The 13489-nt window shown below is 49.8% G+C and overlaps 21 non-coding genes and 2 pseudogenes across 21 annotated transcripts; 16 read left to right on the top strand and 7 right to left on the bottom strand.

The window, feature by feature from the left end:
- The first annotated feature begins 255 nt into the window (after nt 1-255).
- LOC134988813 (U1 spliceosomal RNA) lies at nt 256-419 on the top strand. The gene has a single exon (XR_010194182.1). It is a non-coding gene; the product is annotated as a U1 spliceosomal RNA (small nuclear RNA).
- A 152-nt stretch (nt 420-571) lies between these two features.
- LOC134988845 (U1 spliceosomal RNA) lies at nt 572-734 on the top strand. The gene has a single exon (XR_010194212.1). It is a non-coding gene; the product is annotated as a U1 spliceosomal RNA (small nuclear RNA).
- Nucleotides 735-1408: 674 nt separating this feature from the next.
- LOC134988930 (U1 spliceosomal RNA) lies at nt 1409-1572 on the top strand. Its single transcript, XR_010194272.1, has one exon. It is a non-coding gene; the product is annotated as a U1 spliceosomal RNA (small nuclear RNA).
- A 152-nt stretch (nt 1573-1724) lies between these two features.
- Nucleotides 1725-1887, top strand: LOC134988886 (U1 spliceosomal RNA). Its single transcript, XR_010194234.1, has one exon. It is a non-coding gene; the product is annotated as a U1 spliceosomal RNA (small nuclear RNA).
- Nucleotides 1888-2561: 674 nt separating this feature from the next.
- Nucleotides 2562-2725, top strand: LOC134988924 (U1 spliceosomal RNA). Its single transcript, XR_010194266.1, has one exon. It is a non-coding gene; the product is annotated as a U1 spliceosomal RNA (small nuclear RNA).
- A 152-nt stretch (nt 2726-2877) lies between these two features.
- Nucleotides 2878-3013, top strand: LOC134988858 (U1 spliceosomal RNA; annotated as a pseudogene).
- Nucleotides 3014-3714: 701 nt separating this feature from the next.
- Nucleotides 3715-3878, top strand: LOC134988929 (U1 spliceosomal RNA). Its single transcript, XR_010194271.1, has one exon. It is a non-coding gene; the product is annotated as a U1 spliceosomal RNA (small nuclear RNA).
- A 152-nt stretch (nt 3879-4030) lies between these two features.
- LOC134988885 (U1 spliceosomal RNA) lies at nt 4031-4193 on the top strand. The gene has a single exon (XR_010194233.1). It is a non-coding gene; the product is annotated as a U1 spliceosomal RNA (small nuclear RNA).
- Nucleotides 4194-4867: 674 nt separating this feature from the next.
- Nucleotides 4868-5031, top strand: LOC134988923 (U1 spliceosomal RNA). Its single transcript, XR_010194265.1, has one exon. It is a non-coding gene; the product is annotated as a U1 spliceosomal RNA (small nuclear RNA).
- Nucleotides 5032-5183: 152 nt separating this feature from the next.
- On the top strand, nt 5184-5346 carry LOC134988837 (U1 spliceosomal RNA). The gene has a single exon (XR_010194205.1). It is a non-coding gene; the product is annotated as a U1 spliceosomal RNA (small nuclear RNA).
- A 674-nt stretch (nt 5347-6020) lies between these two features.
- LOC134988936 (U1 spliceosomal RNA) lies at nt 6021-6184 on the top strand. Its single transcript, XR_010194277.1, has one exon. It is a non-coding gene; the product is annotated as a U1 spliceosomal RNA (small nuclear RNA).
- A 142-nt stretch (nt 6185-6326) lies between these two features.
- LOC134988833 (U1 spliceosomal RNA) lies at nt 6327-6489 on the top strand. Its single transcript, XR_010194201.1, has one exon. It is a non-coding gene; the product is annotated as a U1 spliceosomal RNA (small nuclear RNA).
- A 674-nt stretch (nt 6490-7163) lies between these two features.
- On the top strand, nt 7164-7327 carry LOC134988909 (U1 spliceosomal RNA). The gene has a single exon (XR_010194252.1). It is a non-coding gene; the product is annotated as a U1 spliceosomal RNA (small nuclear RNA).
- Nucleotides 7328-7479: 152 nt separating this feature from the next.
- On the top strand, nt 7480-7642 carry LOC134988884 (U1 spliceosomal RNA). Its single transcript, XR_010194232.1, has one exon. It is a non-coding gene; the product is annotated as a U1 spliceosomal RNA (small nuclear RNA).
- A 674-nt stretch (nt 7643-8316) lies between these two features.
- LOC134988812 (U1 spliceosomal RNA) lies at nt 8317-8480 on the top strand. The gene has a single exon (XR_010194181.1). It is a non-coding gene; the product is annotated as a U1 spliceosomal RNA (small nuclear RNA).
- A 152-nt stretch (nt 8481-8632) lies between these two features.
- On the top strand, nt 8633-8795 carry LOC134988861 (U1 spliceosomal RNA). The gene has a single exon (XR_010194220.1). It is a non-coding gene; the product is annotated as a U1 spliceosomal RNA (small nuclear RNA).
- Nucleotides 8796-9623: 828 nt separating this feature from the next.
- On the bottom strand, nt 9624-9787 carry LOC134988870 (U1 spliceosomal RNA). Its single transcript, XR_010194227.1, has one exon. It is a non-coding gene; the product is annotated as a U1 spliceosomal RNA (small nuclear RNA).
- A 674-nt stretch (nt 9788-10461) lies between these two features.
- On the bottom strand, nt 10462-10624 carry LOC134988860 (U1 spliceosomal RNA). Its single transcript, XR_010194219.1, has one exon. It is a non-coding gene; the product is annotated as a U1 spliceosomal RNA (small nuclear RNA).
- Nucleotides 10625-10776: 152 nt separating this feature from the next.
- LOC134988949 (U1 spliceosomal RNA) lies at nt 10777-10940 on the bottom strand. The gene has a single exon (XR_010194290.1). It is a non-coding gene; the product is annotated as a U1 spliceosomal RNA (small nuclear RNA).
- A 701-nt stretch (nt 10941-11641) lies between these two features.
- LOC134988871 (U1 spliceosomal RNA) lies at nt 11642-11777 on the bottom strand (annotated as a pseudogene).
- Nucleotides 11778-11929: 152 nt separating this feature from the next.
- On the bottom strand, nt 11930-12093 carry LOC134988817 (U1 spliceosomal RNA). The gene has a single exon (XR_010194186.1). It is a non-coding gene; the product is annotated as a U1 spliceosomal RNA (small nuclear RNA).
- Nucleotides 12094-12767: 674 nt separating this feature from the next.
- LOC134988832 (U1 spliceosomal RNA) lies at nt 12768-12930 on the bottom strand. Its single transcript, XR_010194200.1, has one exon. It is a non-coding gene; the product is annotated as a U1 spliceosomal RNA (small nuclear RNA).
- A 152-nt stretch (nt 12931-13082) lies between these two features.
- LOC134988948 (U1 spliceosomal RNA) lies at nt 13083-13246 on the bottom strand. Its single transcript, XR_010194289.1, has one exon. It is a non-coding gene; the product is annotated as a U1 spliceosomal RNA (small nuclear RNA).
- Nucleotides 13247-13489: the final 243 nt, after the last annotated feature.

The following is a 13489-nucleotide window of genomic DNA, read 5'->3' as shown; positions in this document are numbered from 1 at the left end:
CATCACCATATGCAAATCCATCTGCGGCAGGCTTTCCCCCAGGGAATGCTTGCACTAGTTGTTGCATTTGGTTTGTTGTTTGGGGGTGCTTCAGTATTAGGCAGCCTTCTGCCCTCCCATGTTCATCTGAAAATATATGTTCTCCCTGCAGTTGTTGTCCCAAGATGAGAGTTCCCTTGTGCTGCCTCAGTTGAATCTCCTTTACTTGACAGAGATGTGCATGAGCAGCGGCCCTCCCCAGCCCTATTCCAAATCATACTTATTTTGCATAGGAGATACCATGGTCATGAAGATTTTTCTCCCAGGGTGAGGTTCATTCATTGCATTTTGGGTATGCTGACCCCTGTGATTTCCCCAAATGTGGGAAACTTGACTGCATTATTTGTGGTAGTGGGAGACTGTGTTTGTGCTTTCCTCTGGTCAGCTCTGATAAAAGTCAGATTTCTTTGTCTCAGATTTTCCTTTAGCCTTGTTCTTCTTTCGAGAGTTCCCTTGTGCTGCCTCAGTTGGATCTCCTTCACTTTACAGGGGGGTACCCGAGCAGCGACCCTCCCCAGCTCTAGCCCAACTCCTACTTACCTGCCAGGTGAGATACTATGATCATGAAGGTGCTTCTCCCTGGGCAAGGCTCACCCATTGTACTCTGGGTGTGCTGCTCCTGCGATTTCCCCAAATGTGGGAAACTTGACTGCATAATTTGTGTTTCCCCTGGTCGGCTCTCGTATAATTCAGATCTCTTTGTCTCAGGTCTCTCTCCAGCCTAGTTTGCTGTCTGTTTCCACTTCTCTTTTCTTCAGCCGCTCCCTTCTATACCCTTGTGCACTATCCTGACTTCTCCTCCCGTCTGCTTACTTTGTGCCTTCCAATGCACAATGCAAACTACAGGTAGTGCTGCAGGGCCCACACCCTTTTACTTGCCTTACAGAGCAGCTCTGGAGCTGTTACAGTGCCAAGCTGCTGCAAGAAATCAGCTTGAATGCTTCAGGGGCTGGGGCATAGCCAACATGAGCCCCACACCGAAGGAGGGTGGAGGTGTTTAATGCAAACTAGGGGTCAGACAAGCGCCGCAAAAGGCCACCATGCCCTGCACGCCCCTTTTCTGTTTTCATATGCAGACGAGGGTTGAAGCCAACTTTGACCCACTGCTTGGATGACATCACCATATGCAAATCCATCTGCGGCAGGCCTTCCCCCAGGAATGCTTGCACTAGTTGTTGCATTTGGTTTGTTGTTTGGGGGTGCTTCAGTATTAGGCAGCCTTCTGCCCTCCCATGTTCATCTGAAAATATGTGTTCTCCCTGCAGTTGTTGTCCCAAGATGAGAGTTCCCTTGTGCTGCCTCAGTTGAATCTCCTTAACTTGACAGAGATGTGCCTGAGCAGCGGCCCTCCCCAGCTATATCCCAAATCATACTTATTTTGCATAGGAAATACCATGGTCATGAAGATTGTTCTCCCAGGGTTAGGTTCATTCATTGCATTCTGGGTATGCTGACCCCTGTGATTTCCCCAAATGTGGGAAACTCAACTGCATTATTTGTGGTAGTGGGGGACTGTGTTTGTGCTTTCCTCTGGTCAGCTCTGGTAAAAGTCAGATTTCTTTGTCTCAGATTTTCCTCTTGCCTTGTTCTTCTTTCGAGAGTTCCCTTGTGCTGCCTCAGTTGGATCTCCTTCACTTTACAGGGGGGTACCCGAGCAGCGACCCTCCCCGGCTCTAGCCCAACTCCTACTTACCTGCCAGGTGAGATACTATGATCATGAAGGTGCTTCTCCCAGGGCAAGGCTCACCCATTGCACTCTGGGTGTGCTGCTCCTGCGATTTCCGCAAATGTGGGAAACTTGACTGCATAATTTGTGTTTCCCCTGGTCGGCTCTCGTATAATTCAGATCTCTTTGTCTCAGGTCTCTCTCCAGCCTAGTTTGCTGTCTGTTTCCACTTCTCTTTTCTTGAGCCGCTACCTTCTATGCCCTTGTGCACTATCCTGACTTCTCCTCCTGTCTGCTTACTTTGTGCCTTCCAACGCACAATGCGAACTACAGGTAGTGCTGCAGGGCCCACACCCTTTTACTTGCCTTACAGAGCAGCTCTGGAGCTGTTACAGTGCCCAGCTGCTGCAAGAAATCAGCTTGAATGCTTCAGGGGCTGGGGCATAGCCAACATGAGCCCCACACCAAAGGAGGGTGGAGGTGTTTAATGCAAACTAGGGGTCAGCCAAGCGCTGCAAAAGGCCACCATGCCCTGCACGCCCCTTTTCTCTTTTCATATGCAGACGAGGGTTGAAGCCAACTTTGACCCACTGCTTGGATGACATCTCCATATGCAAATCCATCTGCGGCAGGCCTTCCCCCAGGAATGCTTGCACTAGTTGTTGCATTTGGTTTGTTGTTTGGGGGTGCTTCAGTATTAGGCAGCCTTCTGCCCTCCCATGTTCATCTGAAAATATATGTTCTCCCTGCAGTTGTTGTCCCCAGATGAGAGTTCCCTTGTGCTGCCTCAGTTAAATCTCCTTTACTTGACAGAGATGTGCATGAGCTGCGGCCCTCCTCATCCCTATTCCAAATCATACTTATTTTGCATAGGAGATACCATGGTCATGAAGATTTTTCTCCCAGGGTGAGGTTCATTCATTGCATTTTGGGTATGCTGACCTCTGTGATTTCCCCAAATGTGGGAAACTCAACTGCATTATTTGTGGTAGTGGGGGACTGTGTTTGTGCTTTCCTCTGGTCAGCTCTGGTAAAAGTCAGATTTCTTTGTCTCAGATTTTCCTCTAGCCTTGTTCTTCTTTCGAGAGTTCCCTTGTGCTGCCTTAGTTGGATCTCCTTCACTTTACAGGGGGGTACCCGAGCAGCGACCCTCCCCAGCTCTAGCCCAACTCCTACTTACCTGCCAGGTGAGATACTATGATCATGAAGGTGCTTCTCCCAGGGCAAGGCTCACCCATTGCACTCTGGGTGTGCTGCTCCTGCGATTTCCCCAAATGTGGGAAACTTGACTGCATAATTTGTGTTTCCCCTCGTCGGCTCTCGTATAATTCAGATCTCTTTGTCTCAGGTCTCTCTCCAGCCTAGTTTGCTGTCTGTTTCCACTTCTTTTTTCTTCAGCCGCTCCCTTCTATACCCTTGTGCACTATCCTGACTTCTCCTCCCGTCTGCTTACTTTGTGCCTTCCAATGCACAATGCAAACTACAGGTAGTGCTGCAGGGCCCACACCCTTTTACTTGCCTTACAGAGCAGCTCTGGAGCTGTTACAGTGCCAAGCTGCTGCAAGAAATCAGCTTGAATGCTTCAGGGGCTGGGGCATAGCCAACATGAGCCCCACACCGAAGGAGGGTGGAGGTGTTTAATGCAAACTAGGGGTCAGACAAGCGCCGCAAAAGGCCACCATGCCCTGCACGCCCCTTTTCTGTTTTCATATGCAGACGAGGGTTGAAGCCAACTTTGACCCACTGCTTGGATGACATCACCATATGCAAATCCATCTGCGGCAGGCCTTCCCCCAGGAATGCTTGCACTAGTTGTTGCATTTGGTTTGTTGTTTGGGGGTGCTTCAGTATTAGGCAGCCTTCTGCCCTCCCATGTTCATCTGAAAATATGTGTTCTCCCTGCAGTTGTTGTCCCAAGATGAGAGTTCCCTTGTGCTGCCTCAGTTGAATCTCCTTAACTTGACAGAGATGTGCCTGAGCAGCGGCCCTCCCCAGCTATATCCCAAATCATACTTATTTTGCATAGGAAATACCATGGTCATGAAGATTGTTCTCCCAGGGTTAGGTTCATTCATTGCATTCTGGGTATGCTGACCCCTGTGATTTCCCCAAATGTGGGAAACTCAACTGCATTATTTGTGGTAGTGGGGGACTGTGTTTGTGCTTTCCTCTGGTCAGCTCTGGTAAAAGTCAGATTTCTTTGTCTCAGATTTTCCTCTTGCCTTGTTCTTCTTTCGAGAGTTCCCTTGTGCTGCCTCAGTTGGATCTCCTTCACTTTACAGGGGGGTACCCGAGCAGCGACCCTCCCCGGCTCTAGCCCAACTCCTACTTACCTGCCAGGTGAGATACTATGATCATGAAGGTGCTTCTCCCAGGGCAAGGCTCACCCATTGCACTCTGGGTGTGCTGCTCCTGCGATTTCCGCAAATGTGGGAAACTTGACTGCATAATTTGTGTTTCCCCTGGTCGGCTCTCGTATAATTCAGATCTCTTTGTCTCAGGTCTCTCTCCAGCCTAGTTTGCTGTCTGTTTCCACTTCTCTTTTCTTGAGCCGCTACCTTCTATGCCCTTGTGCACTATCCTGACTTCTCCTCCTGTCTGCTTACTTTGTGCCTTCCAACGCACAATGCGAACTACAGGTAGTGCTGCAGGGCCCACACCCTTTTACTTGCCTTACAGAGCAGCTCTGGAGCTGTTACAGTGCCCAGCTGCTGCAAGAAATCAGCTTGAATGCTTCAGGGGCTGGGGCATAGCCAACATGAGCCCCACACCAAAGGAGGGTGGAGGTGTTTAATGCAAACTAGGGGTCAGCCAAGCGCTGCAAAAGGCCACCATGCCCTGCACGCCCCTTTTCTCTTTTCATATGCAGACGAGGGTTGAAGCCAACTTTGACCCACTGCTTGGATGACATCACCATATGCAAATCCATCTGCGGCAGGCCTTCCCCCAGGAATGCTTGCACTAGTTGTTGCATTTGGTTTGTTGTTTGGGGGTGCTTCAGTATTAGGCAGCCTTCTGCCCTCCCATGTTCATCTGAAAATATATGTTCTCCCTGCAGTTGTTGTCCCCAGATGAGAGTTCCCTTGTGCTGCCTCAGTTAAATCTCCTTTACTTGACAGAGATGTGCATGAGCTGCGGCCCTCCTCATCCCTATTCCAAATCATACTTATTTTGCATAGGAGATACCATGGTCATGAAGATTTTTCTCCCAGGGTGAGGTTCATTCATTGCATTTTGGGTATGCTGACCTCTGTGATTTCCCCAAATGTGGGAAACTCAACTGCATTATTTGTGGTAGTGGGGGACTGTGTTTGTGCTTTCCTCTGGTCAGCTCTGGTAAAAGTCAGATTTCTTTGTCTCAGATTTTCCTCTAGCCTTGTTCTTCTTTCGAGAGTTCCCTTGTGCTGCCTTAGTTGGATCTCCTTCACTTTACAGGGGGGTACCCGAGCAGCGACCCTCCCCAGCTCTAGCCCAACTCCTACTTACCTGCCAGGTGAGATACTATGATCATGAAGGTGCTTCTCCCAGGGCAAGGCTCACCCATTGCACTCTGGGTGTGCTGCTCCTGCGATTTCCCCAAATGTGGGAAACTTGACTGTATAATTTGTGTTTCCCCTGGTCGGCTCTCGTATAATTCAGATCTCTTTGTCTCAGGTCTCTCTCCAGCCTAGTTTGCTGTCTGTTTCCACTTCTCTTTTCTTGAGCCGCTCCCTACTATGCCCTTGCGCACTATCCTGACTTCTCCTCCTGTCTGCTTACTTTGTGCCTTCCAACGCACAATGCGAACTACAGGTAGTGCTGCAGGGCCCACACCCTTTTACTTGCCTTACAGAGCAGCTCTGGAGCTGTTACAGTGCACAGCTGCTGCAAGAAATCAGCTTGAATGCTTCAGGGGCTGGGGCATAGCCAACATGAGCCCCACACCAAAGGAGGGTGGAGGTGTTTAATGCAAACTAGGGGTCAGCCAAGCGCCGCAAAAGGCCACCATGCCCTGCACGCCCCTTTTCTCTTTTCATATGCAGACGAGGGTTGAAGCCAACTTTGACCCACTGCTTGGATGACATCACCATATGCAAATCCATCTGCGGCAGGCCTTCCCCCAGGAATGCTTGCACTAGTTGTTGCATTTGGTTTGTTGTTTGGGGGTGCTTCAGTATTAGGCAGCCTTCTGCCCTCCCATGTTCATCTGAAAATATATGTTCTCCCTGCAGTTGTTGTCCCAAGATGAGAGTTCCCTTGTGCTGCCTCAGTTGAATCTCCTTTACTTGACAGAGATGTGCATGAGCAGCGGCCCTCCCCAGCCCTATTCCAAATCATACTTATTTTGCATAGGAGATACCATGGTCATGAAGATTTTTCTCCCAGGGTGAGGTTCATTCATTGCATTCTGGGTATGCTGACCCCTGTGATTTCCCCAAATGTGGGAAACTCGACTGCTTTATTTGTGGTAGTGGGGGACTGTGTTTGTGTTTTCCTCTGGTCAGCTCTGGTAAAAGTCAGATTTCTTTGTTTCAGAGCCTTGTTCTTCTTTTGAGAGTTCCCTTGTGCTGCCTCAGTTGGATCTCCTTCACTTGACAGGGGGGTGCCCGAGCAGAGACCCTCCCCAGCTCTAGCCCAACTCCTACTTACCTGCCAGGTGAGATACTATGATCATGAAGGTGCTTCTCCCAGGGCAAGGCTCACCCATTGCACTCTGGGTGTGCTGCCCCTGCGATTTCCCCAAATGTGGGAAACTTGACTGCATAATTTGTGTTTCCCCTGGTCGGCTCTCGTATAATTCAGATCTCTTTGTCTCAGGTCTCTCTCCAGCCTAGTTTGCTGTCTGTTTCCACTTCTCTTTTCTTCAGCCGCTCCCTTCTATACCCTTGTGCACTATCCTGACTTCTCCTCCCGTCTGCTTACTTTGTGCCTTCCAATGCACAATGCAAACTACAGGTAGTGCTGCAGGGCCCACACCCTTTTACTTGCCTTACAGAGCAGCTCTGGAGCTGTTACAGTGCCCAGCTGCTGCAAGAAATCTGCTTGAATGCTTCAGGGGATGGGGCATGGCCAACATGAGCCCCACACCAAAGGAGGGTGGAGGTGTTTAATGCGAACTAGGGGTCATCCAAGCACCGCAAAAGGCCGCCATGCCCTGCACGCCCCTTTTCTCTTTTCATATGCAGATGAGGGTTGAAGCCAACTTTGACCCACTGCTTGGATGACATCACCGTATGCAAATCCGTCTTCTGCAGAACTTCCCCCAGGAATGCTTGCACTAGTTGTTGCATTTGGTTTGTTGTTTGGGGGTGCTTCAGTATTAGGCAGCCTTCTGCCCTCCCATGTTCATCTGAAAATATGTGTTCTCCCTGCAGTTGTTGTCCCCAGATGAGAGTTCCCTTGTGCTGCCTCAGTTGAATCTCCTTTACTTGACAGAGATGTGCATGAGCAGCGGCCCTCCCCAGCCCTATTCCAAATCATACTTATTTTGCATAGGAGATACCATGGTCATGAAGATTGTTCTCCCAGGGTGAGGTTCATTCATTGCATTTTGGGTATGCTGACCCCTGTGATTTCCCCAAATGTGGGAAACTCAACTGCATTATTTGTGGTAGTGGGGGACTGTGTTTGTGCTTTCCTCTGGTCAGCTCTGGTAAAAGTCAGATTTCTTTGTCTCAGATTTTCCTTTAGCCTTGTTCTTCTTTCGAGAGTTCCCTTGTGCTGCCTCAGTTGGATCTCCTTCACTTTACAGGGGGGTACCCGAGCAGCGACCCTCCCCAGCTCTAGCCCAACTCCTACTTACCTGCCAGGTGAGATACTATGATCATGAAGGTGCTTCTCCCAGGGCAAGGCTCACCCATTGCACTCTGGGTGTGCTGCTCCTGCGATTTCCGCAAATGTGGGAAACTTGACTGCATAATTTGTGTTTCCCCTGGTCGGCTCTCGTATAATTCAGATCTCTTTGTCTCAGGTCTCTCTCCAGCCTAGTTTGCTGTCTGTTTCCACTTCTCTTTTCTTGAGCCGCTACCTTCTATGCCCTTGCGCACTATCCTGACTTCTCCTCCTGTCTGCTTACTTTGTGCCTTCCAACGCACAATGCGAACTACAGGTAGTGCTGCAGGGCCCACACCCTTTTACTTGCCTTACAGAGCAGCTCTGGAGCTGTTACAGTGCCCAGCTGCTGCAAGAAATCAGCTTGAATGCTTCAGGGGCTGGGGCATAGCCAACATGAGCCCCACACCGAAGGAGGGTGGAGGTGTTTAATGCAAACTAGGGGTCGGTCAAGCGCCGCAAAAGGCCACCATGCACTGCACGCCCCTTTTCTGTTTTCATATGCAGACGAGGGTTGAAGCCAACTTTGACCCACTGCTTGGATGACATCACCATATGCAAATCCATCTGCGGCAGGCCTTCCCCCAGGAATGCTTGCACTAGTTGTTGCATTTGGTTTGTTGTTTGGGGGTGCTTCAGTATTAGGCAGCCTTCTGCCCTCCCATGTTCATCTGAAAATATATGTTCTCCCTGCAGTTGTTGTCCCCAGATGAGAGTTCCCTTTTGCTGCCTCAGTTGAATCTCCTTTACTTGACAGAGATGTGCATGAGCAGCGGCCCTCCCCAGCCCTATTCCAAATCATACTTATTTTGCATAGGAGATACCATGGTCATGAAGATTTTTCTCCCAGGGTGAGGTTCATTCATTGCATTTTGGGTATGCTGACCCCTGTGATTTCCCCAAATGTGGGAAACTTGACTGCATTATTTGTGGTAGTGGGAGACTGTGTTTGTGCTTTCCTCTGGTCAGCTCTGGTAAAAGTCAGATTTCTTTGTCTCAGATTTTCCTTTAGCCTTGTTCTTCTTTCGAGAGTTCCCTTGTGCTGCCTCAGTTGGATCTCCTTCACTTTACAGGGGGGTACCCGAGCAGCGACCCTCCCCAGCTCTAGCCCAACTCCTACTTACCTGCCAGGTGAGATACTATGATCATGAAGGTGCTTCTCCCAGGGCAAGGCTCACCCATTGTACTCTGGGTGTGCTGCTCCTGCGATTTCCCCAAATGTGGGAAACTTGACTGCATAATTTGTGTTTCCCCTGGTCGGCTCTCGTATAATTCAGATCTCTTTGTCTCAGGTCTCTCTCCAGCCTAGTTTGCTGTCTGTTTCCACTTCTCTTTTCTTCAGCCGCTCCCTTCTATACCCTTGTGCACTATCCTGACTTCTCCTCCCGTCTGCTTACTTTGTGCCTTCCAATGCACAATGCAAACTACAGGTAGTGCTGCAGGGCCCACACCCTTTTACTTGCCTTACAGAGCAGCTCTGGAGCTGTTACAGTGCCCAGCTGCTGCAAGAAATCAGCTTGAATGCTTCAGGGGCTGGGGCATAGCCAACATGAGCCCCACACCGAAGGAGGGTGGAGGTGTTTAATGCAAACTAGGGGTCGGTCAAGCGCCGCAAAAGGCCACCATGCACTGCACGCCCCTTTTCTGTTTTCATATGCAGACGAGGGTTGAAGCCAACTTTGACCCACTGCTTGGATGACATCACCATATGCAAATCCATCTGCGGCAGGCCTTCCCCCAGGAATGCTTGCACTAGTTGTTGCATTTGGTTTGTTGTTTGGGGGTGCTTCAGTATTAGTCAGCCTTCTGCTCCACCCTCCTTTGGTGTGGGGCTCATGTTGGCCATGTCCCATCCCCTGAAGCATTCAAGCAGATTTCTTGCAGCAGCTGGGCACTGTAACAGCTCCAGAGCTGCTCTGTAAGGAAAGTAAAAGGGTGTGGGCCCTGCAGCACTACCTGTAGTTTGCATTGTGCATTGGAAGGCACAAAGTAAGCAGACGGGAGGAGAAGTCAGGATAGTGCACAAGGGTATAGAAGGGAGCGGCTGAAGAAAAGAGAAGTGGAAACAGACAGCAAACTAGGCTGGAGAGAGACCTGAGACAAAGAGATCTGAATTATACGAGAGCCGACCAGGGGAAACACAAATTATGCAGTCGAGTTTCCCACATTTGGGGAAATCACAGGGGTCAGCATACCCAGAATGCAATGAATGAACCTCACCCTGGGAGAATAATCTTCATGACCATGGTATCTCCTATGCAAAATAAGTATGATTTGGGATAGAGCTGGGGAGGGCCGCTGCTCAGGCACATCTATGTCAAGTTAAGGAGATTCAACTGAGGCAGCACAAGGGAACTCTCATCTGGGGACAACAACTGCAGGGAGAACACATATTTTCAGATGAACATGGGAGGGCAGAAGGCTGCCTAATACTGAAGCACCCCCAAACAACAAACCAAATGCAACAACTAGTGCAAGCATTCCTGGGGGAAGTTCTGCAGAAGACGGATTTGCATATGGTGATGTCATCCAAGCAGGGGGTCAAAGTTGGCTTCAACCCTCGTCTGCATATGAAAACAGAAAAGGGGCGTGCAGGGCATGGTGGCCTTTTGCGGCGCTTGTCTGACCCCTAGTTTGCATTAAACACCTCCACCCTCCTTCGGTGTGGGGCTCATGTTGGCTATGCCCCAGCCCCTGAAGCATTCAAGCTGATTTCTTGCAGCAGCTGGGCACTGTAACAGCTCCAGAGCTGCTCTGTAAGGCAAGTAAAAGGGTGTGGGCCCTGCAGCACTACCTGTAGTTCGCATTGTGCGTTGGAAGGCACAAAGTAAGCAGACAGGAGGAGAAGTCAGGATAGTGCGCAAGGGCATAGAAGGGAGCGGCTCAAGAAAAGAGAAGTGGAAACAGACAGCAAACTAGGCTGGAGAGAGACCTGAGACAAAGAGATCTGAATTATACGAGAGCCGACCAGGGGAAACACAAATTATACAGTCAAGTTTCCCACATTTGGGGAAATCGCAGGAGCAGCACACCCAGAGTACAATGGGTGAGCCTTGCCCTGGGAGAAGCACCTTCATGATCATAGTATCTCACCTGGCAGGTAAGTAGGAGTTGGGCTAGAGCTGGGGAGGGTCGCTGCTCGGGTACCCCCCTGTCAAGTGAAGGAGATCCAACTGAGGCAGCACAAGGGAACTCTCGAAAGAAGAACAAGGCTAAAGGAAAATCTGAGACAAAGAAATGTGACTTTTACCAGAGCTGACCAGAGGAAAGCACAAACACAGTCTCCCACTACCACAAATAATGCAGTCAAGTTTCCCACATTTGGGGAAATCACAGGGGTCAGCATACCCAAAATGCAATGAATGAACCTCACCCTGGGAGAAAAATCTTCATGACCATGGTATCTCCTATGCAAAATAAGTATGATTTGGAATAGGGCTGGGGAGGGCCGCTGCTCATGCACATCTCTGTCAAGTAAAGGAGATTCAACTGAGGCAGCACAAGGGAACTCTCATCTTGGGACAACAACTGCAGGGAGAACATATATTTTCAGATGAACATGGGAGGGCAGAAGGCTGCCTAATACTGAAGCACCCCCAAACAACAAACCAAATGCAACAACTAGTGCAAGCATTCCTGGGGGAAGGCCTGCCGCAGATGGATTTGCATATGGTGATGTCATCCAAGCAGTGGGTCAAAGTTGGCTTCAACCCTCGTCTGCATATGAAAAGAGAAAAGGGGCGTGCAGGGCATGGTGGCCTTTTGCGGCGCTTGGCTGACCCCTAGTTTGCATTAAACACCTCAACACTCCTTTGGTGTGGGGCTCATGTTGGCTATGCCCCAGCCCCTGAAGCATTCAAGCTGATTTCTTGCAGCAGCTGGGCACTGTAACAGCTCCAGAGCTGCTCTGTAAGGCAAGTAAAAGGGTGTGGGCCCTGCAGCACTACCTGTAGTGTGCATTGTGCATTGGAAGGCACAAAGTAAGCAGAGGGGAGGAGAAGTCAGGATAGTGCACAAGGGTATAGAAGGGAGCGGCTGAAGAAAAGAGAAGTGGAAACAGACAGCAAACTAGGCTGGAGAGAGACCTGAGACAAAGAGATCTGAATTATACGAGAGCCGACGAGGGGAAACACAAATTATGCAGTCAAGTTTCCCACATTTGGGGAAATCGCAGGAGCAGCACACCCAGAGTGCAATGGTTGAGCCTTGCCCTGGGAGAAGCACCTTCATGATCATAGTATCTCACCTGGCAGGTAAGTAGGAGTTGGGCTAGAGCTGGGGAGGGTCGCTGCTCGGGTTCCCCCCTGTGAAGTGAAGGAGATCCAACTGAGGCAGCACCAGGGAACTCTCGAAAGAAGAACAAGGCTAGAGGAAGATCTGAGACAAAGAAATCTGACTTTTACCAGAGCTGACCAGAGGAAAGCACAAACACAGTCCCCCACTACCACAAATAATGCAGTCGAGTTTCCCACATTTGGGAAAATCACAGGGGTCAGCATACCCAGAATGCAATGAATGAACCTCACCCTGGGAGAACAATCTTCATGACCATGGTATCTCCTATGCAAAATAAGTATGATTTGGAATAGGGCTGGGGAGGGCCGCTGCTCATGCACATCTCTGTCAAGTAAAGGAGATTCAACTGAGGCAGCACAAGGGAACTCTCATCTGGGGACAACAACTGCAGGGAGAACACATATTTTCAGATGAACATGGGAGGGCAGAAGGCTGCCTAATACTGAAGCACCCCCAAACAACAAACCAAATGCAACAACTAGTGCAAGCATTCCTGGGGGAAGTTCTGCAGAAGACGGATTTGCATACGGTGATGTCATCCAAGCAGTGGGTCAAAGTTGGCTTCAACCCTCATCTGCATATGAAAAGAGAAAAGGGGCGTGCAGGGCATGGCGGCCTTTTGCGGTGCTTGGATGACCCCTAGTTCGCATTAAACACCTCCACCCTCCTTTGGTGTGGGGCTCATGTTGGCCATGCCCCATCCCCTGAAGCATTCAAGCTGATTTCTTGCAGCAGCTGGGCACTGTAACAGCTCCAGAGCTGCTCTGTAAGGCAAGTAAAAGGGTGTGGGCCCTGCAGCACTACCTGTAGTTTGCATTGTGCATTGGAAGGCACAAAGGAAGCAGACGGGAGGAGAAGTCAGGATAGTGCACAAGGGTATAGAAGGGAGCGGCTGAAGAAAAGAGAAGTGGAAACAGACAGCAAACTAGGCTGGAGAGAGACCTGAGACAAAGAGATCTGAATTATACGAGAGCCGACCAGGGGAAACACAAATTATGCAGTCAAGTTTCCCACATTTGGGGAAATCGCAGGGGCAGCACACCCAGAGTGCAATGGGTGAGCCTTGCCCTGGGAGAAGCACCTTCATGATCATAGTATCTCACCTGGCAGGTAAGTAGGAGTTGGGCTAGAGCTGGGGAGGGTCGCTGTTCGGGCACCCCCCTGTCAAGTGAAAGAGATCCAACTGAGGCAGCACAAGGGAACTCTCGAAAGAAGAACAAGGCTAGAGGAAGATCTGAGACAAAGAAATCTGACTTTTTCCAGAGCTGACCAGAGGAAAGCACAAACACAGTCCCCCACTACCACAAATAATGCAGTCGAGTTTCCCACATTTGGGGAAATCACAGGGGTCAGCATACCCAGAATGCAATGCATGAACCTCACCCTGGGAGAAAAATCTTCATGACCATGGTATCGCCTATGCAAAATAAGTATGATTTGGGATAGGGCTGGGGAGGGCCGCTGCTCAGGCACATCTCTGTCAAGTAAAGGAGATTCAACATCGGCAAGGAAAAGCTGTATTGTACCTTTGCATTTTTCTCCCAAACGAAAGACACTAGAATGAAAATTTTAAAGCCCAGGGTGAGGTTCATTCATTGCATTTTCCAATGCCTATCTCTTTGCAAAAGAGAGATATCGGCAAGGAAAAGCTGTATTGTACCTTTGCATAATTTGTGT

This window comes from Pseudophryne corroboree, unplaced genomic scaffold (assembly GCF_028390025.1).
Source record: "Pseudophryne corroboree isolate aPseCor3 unplaced genomic scaffold, aPseCor3.hap2 scaffold_1087, whole genome shotgun sequence".
Lineage (NCBI taxonomy): Eukaryota > Metazoa > Chordata > Amphibia > Anura > Myobatrachidae > Pseudophryne > Pseudophryne corroboree.
Note: the sequence above shows the minus strand (reverse complement) of the source record. Positions and strands in the feature narration are given on the sequence as shown.